At 45.6% G+C, this 5,118-nt stretch overlaps 1 protein-coding gene across 5 annotated transcripts in view; it reads left to right on the forward strand.

Moving 5' to 3' along the window:
• Positions 1 to 5,118, forward strand: part of GSK3B (glycogen synthase kinase 3 beta) — a 238,349-nt gene that overhangs the window by 70,704 nt on the left and 162,527 nt on the right. The window lies entirely within an intron of this gene.

The following is a 5,118-nucleotide window of genomic DNA, read 5'->3' on the forward strand; positions in this document are numbered from 1 at the left end:
CCCCCCCCCCCCCCCCCCCAACAAGTCACCAAAACTCCCGGGGGTGGGGGTGTGTGGAGAAGTGTTCAGGAGTGGAGTGGGAGAGGCTGGGATCACATGTCTGAGCCCTTTGGGGTAGGGAGGGGCTATGTGTGTGGAGGGGGGGCTTCCTGGGCAGTAGGTCCTGGGAGCCTGCTGTAGAGGAGGTGGTATGTGGGAGGGTGTGTGCAGCAGAACTGCCCTGGGTGGTGTAGTCCACTCTGCCCCCACAGTGCTCTGCCTGGGGCTGAGCCCCACCTGCTTGCATTGGGGCAGCCTGTGCCACGTTCCTGCCAGTGCCTGCAGCCCAGTCTGGCATTGCTCTGCACCCCCCACCTCCAGCAGCAGCTGTCCTCTCACTCCTGCCTCACCATAGTACACCATAGGAGCAAGAGGAGGAGCCGCTGCTGGAGGTGTGGGGTGCAGAGCAGCACTCGGCTGGTTGCAGCTGCCCTGGATACAGCCTGCTGGAATCTGCTCCTCCCCCAGCACATGGGGCTTCAGCTCGCTGGAAGGAGGCTGGAAGCTGAAGCTGGAGCCCTGACACTGGGGCAGGGAGACGCCTAGCTGAAGCTGCTTGCCCACCTAGAACAGTGTGGTGCAGCATGACATGGTGCAGCAGGGGCAGGAACAGGAGCAGCTTCTGGTGGGTTGTTCCTGGTGTGGGGGTAGCTGCAGCCAGTTGAATGCTGCTCTGTGTATCCTGCCTTCAGCAGCAGCTCCTGGTCTTGCTCCTGCCCCACTGTGCTGTGCTGCTCCTGACAGGTATGCAGGGCTCTGGTTCCAGAGTCCAGCTTCCTTCTACCAGAAGGCAGCTGGGAGCTGAAGCTGGAGCCTTGTGCATTCGGGTGGGAGCTGCCTGGCCGAAACTGCTCGCCTGATGTAGTACAGTGCTATAGGGGAAAGATCGAAAGCGGGGGGCGCAGAGCAGCACCTGGCAGAAGCTACATGGTGGCCAGGGCCCAAGCTGGCAAGTGCCAGTGGGAGCCTAGTGCAGGCTGCCCTGGTGCAAGAGGGCAGGGCATGGCCCCATGTGAAGTGCTTTGGGGGCAGCTGTGGGCCAGATCCAGTCACCTGGCAGGCTGGATCCGGCCCATGAGCTGTATTTTGCCCACCCCTGCTGTGAACCCAGTGAATAGGGAATAAGTAATGAGCACAGGGCAGGTTTTCCTAACCAGGAGTTTGGTTTTGGTGGATGTGTATGGGAGGGGGTGGGGCATAAATTGCTAAATGTAAATACTTATTGTGGAGGTTTTAGTAGATGGGAGACTTAATAGCACCTTTCCGTGAATAATTAACAGGCCCCAAAAAGTTAATCTTTCCCTCTTTACTTGCTTTATATCTACAGAGAGTTAGAAGCCTAAGAGCAGACTAATCGGGATTGGTGCCTTGTAGTATGTTGTGCAAGGTTTAGTATGATTTACTGTGCCTGGTGATCAAGTGGCATACATACAGATATGGTGTTATATGGCTTATGGCCCCAATGGCTTGTGCTAAAGTACTTATAGCCAGAATTCCTGAATTGGAGGATCATTTAAAGACTACATAGGGACAAAAATACTGCCAGTTGTATTGTCAAAGTTCAGAGAGAAAGAGATCTTAAGACCAATGAGAAACAGATGGTGCCTGAAAAAGTCAACTTGAAAACCAGTTTTCATTTGCAAATTGGGCATCTCTTGATAAAGTCAGTAATACCTCAGATGGCTCTAATGGAACTGTGAGTGGGAAAGAACTGAACCTTTTTTCCTCCCAATTTGCTCCTGCTCTGTGAACTAGGCATCCTTTTTGGCCTGTCCGGTTTCACTGTTTGTGGCTGCACTTCCATTTTCCTGTTGTAGCATGCTGTTGTTCTCATGGGCTGCTTTGTGGGAGCTTATGCAGGCATCTCCTCAAAGCCTGAAAGATGGTGCTTATATCAACTAATGGTATCAGCAGACCTCATGTACTAAGTAGGCAGAGACAGGGGAGAGCATGCAGAGGAGAGGGGAATGGGAGGATATAGATGTGTACATTCCAGGCACTTACAATAGTTCAAAAGTGCTTTGAAACAGGTAAAGTGACAAAACAGGCATGGAAACTGTGCATTATTCTTGCATCTTCCAGAGAGTGACATTCCTGAACTTTGCACATGTAATAACTGGTATAGAGAATGCCTGATGCCTGAATGGAAGATGTAATTTGGCTTGAGAGGATGCTGTTCAGTTCCCTCTTCATTTACATTTTCAAGTGAGAAGCCAGTTACAATGTTAGCAAACAGCAATAGTTATGTGTGGGACTTAAATTAGCACATCAGACTAAAATCTCTGCTGAGTTAAATTGTGCAATCCCATGATTTCAGTGGATTTGCATAAGGCCTAAGTTAGAATTGCCCTAGTGCACTAATTTCTGCATGTCAAACCCTTCAGATATTATCAGCGGTAATAATTACCTGGCCTCTTAATGTTTCCTTATAAATTCATGCAATAAGCACATTCAGTAGAATGAATGTTTGTGCAATGCTCTTGAACATATGCAATACTTTTCCAATAATAGTTATTCGGTGCAGTGATTGTCCCAGGTTATATGCCTTCTGACTCTTCAAATTCCTTTAAGGAACTTGGAGAAAATGAACACAATGTTTGTATTGCCTTTTTGCTTTCCTTATTCATTTGGATAAGGTCTTTGACTCTGAGACATGTTCACTTGAGACATGTGAACAGGATCTTGTTATCCTTGTTCTTTGTGTTGGCGTCTGTCTAATTGGTTAGGTCAGATGTGCATCAGCACTGTATACATCTTATTTCTGAAGGCCTAACAATGTATCTGAACTAGAGGGAAGTAGTGGTACATGTATTTGAAAAGTTTTCTAAATAAGCAAGTTGTTTACATGGGAAGTCTTTCATTCAGCTAGCTTAACATGTTCTCAGCTGAATAAGATGCACTGCAAACCCCAAGGGCTTTCAACTTTCTATATTAAGCTGAAAGCCAAATTCCATCACCTGCTCTAGAAGCTAAGGTATCAAATTGGGCAGCTTCTCTTGAAATGCCATAGCTTTTAATTTGAAAAAAATATGAGGTGGAAGATTGTGGAACCCTAAGTATGTTGCTGTAATGGTCATGCTCTGGTCGTTGGTTCCTTAGTTGCATCTGACCCTGCTGATCAACAAACTATAGTTTGGGTATCCTAGCTAGAGGAGGACGAGGATGTAGTCTCTTAGGAGTCATCAGCTTTAGCTTTTGAGATAGCTAGAGAACACGGTATACATTAGGTCAGTGGCTCTCAGCCTGTGGCAGGGATGGGCGATTTATTTTGGGTGGAGGGCCACTTACTGAGTTTTGGGAAGCCATCGAGGGCCGCATGACAGGCAGCCGGAGGCAGATTAGAAATTTAGAAAATTAATATTTAGGGACCCCACGGGCTGGATAGAACGGCCTGGTGGGCCGCATCCGGCCTGTGGGCCACTTTTTGCCCACCCCTGGCCTATGGGCTGCATGCAGCCCAATCGGCACATTGCTGTGGCCCATATAACATCCTGTTAAAAAAAAAAAAAAAAAAAAAAGTAAAGACATTTGACAGTGTAGAAATGAGGTATCACAGAATATTGATTTGTATTGTATTACTGTCATAATGGATACAAAACATTTTTAAATGGATATACAGGAAGTGAGTTGCATGGATTCAACCCACATAACACATTTGAGGATGTCTACATATGCTTTTGTGTGTACCTAAACTTAATGCGCATTTTGCCTAATGTACATTAAGGCTATTTAGCATGTGTCTACACATGCATGTGCTAAGGCACATTAACGCAGCGTGTGGACCAGTTTGGGACTAAAGTTAGTCCCAAATCAGTTGACATACATAGCGTTAATGCACCTTAGTGTGTCTACATGTGCGTTAAGGCACTTTAGCTATTCGTGCTTAAATTTGATGCCTGTTTTTGCAGGTATCAAATTTAGGCATAAATAACCTAAAATCGCCATTTTTAAGGCATGTTAAGGGTGTGCACGTGTAGACCTGTGCCCTTAATGCATCTTTAAAAATGGCTAATGCATCTTAAATAGGCATGTGTAGACATACTCTGAGATCTGGAAGTATGGCCCTGTATGGCGTATAGGTCGAGAACCACTGCGGTAGTCTCCCCTTTGCTCCACTGATGGCACTCTTATCTTCCCTGCATTGCTCGCTCAGGTGCAAGGGTCCAATCTGGAGTCTTGTGCCATGACTACATTGGGGATTTTTGGGAAATCTCATCATTTTCTGATGGTACTGTGTAGCTCCACTGTGTTGATAACCTATGGAAACATAAGTATATTTGGGACTTGAGTGACAGTGGAAGATATTTTTACCAGTGCTTATGTAGATGTGTTTAGGATTATAGAAAGCTGTTATAGAAAAGAGTTGCTATATCTTTATTATTGCTCCTTTTCTTGTTAGTAGTGGAGATACCTCAGTAATAGGACAGGGTGTGGAAGAATTTTCTGAAATGTGTAGCACAGGTAATCTTTAGTTGTTTACATTGTAGAGTAACCCATTTAGCCTGTTGGTTCCACATATGCATGCTCTGGTTCTTACTCAGTTCCCCAAATCTGAGCTTTTCAGTGCAAAACAGTAGTGCAGCTACTGAGGGAGATGATGTTGGGAAGAAGGATGCAAGTCTGTCCTTCTCAAGTGTAGAAAGAAAAGGTACGTTTAGGAAAAAGCCGACTGAGAGGATTAGTGAATGGTGTGTTTTTTTTCCATTAGTAGATCCATGAAGCACAGGAAAACAAGTGCTGTTTTCCAGATTACTATGCTAACATGAACATTGGGGATTGTGGTTGGAATTGCTGGGGGCAGCATGTTTTTTAGCCTAATTTGTCAGATTAGTTCAGGAAGCAGGAAAGCCCTTTCTCCTTCTGTCTATTTGAGAACTCTTGCTGAAGTGGTGTGTAAGTACATGGCAGGCCATATATTGAGGGCACTGGTAAATGACAGGTTTCATTTAGCAACTGAGATGATGTATAGAAAGCTGCAAGGTGAGAACTGGAAGCAAAATATGTATTGACTTCTATAACATTGTAAAGATTTTTCTTTAGAGTAGCATTAAATGCCAGTGCTGATTGGCCTTGTAGGGA

This window comes from Alligator sinensis, unplaced genomic scaffold (assembly GCF_000455745.1).
Source record: "Alligator sinensis unplaced genomic scaffold, ASM45574v1 scaffold1190_1, whole genome shotgun sequence".
Taxonomy (NCBI): domain Eukaryota; kingdom Metazoa; phylum Chordata; order Crocodylia; family Alligatoridae; genus Alligator; species Alligator sinensis.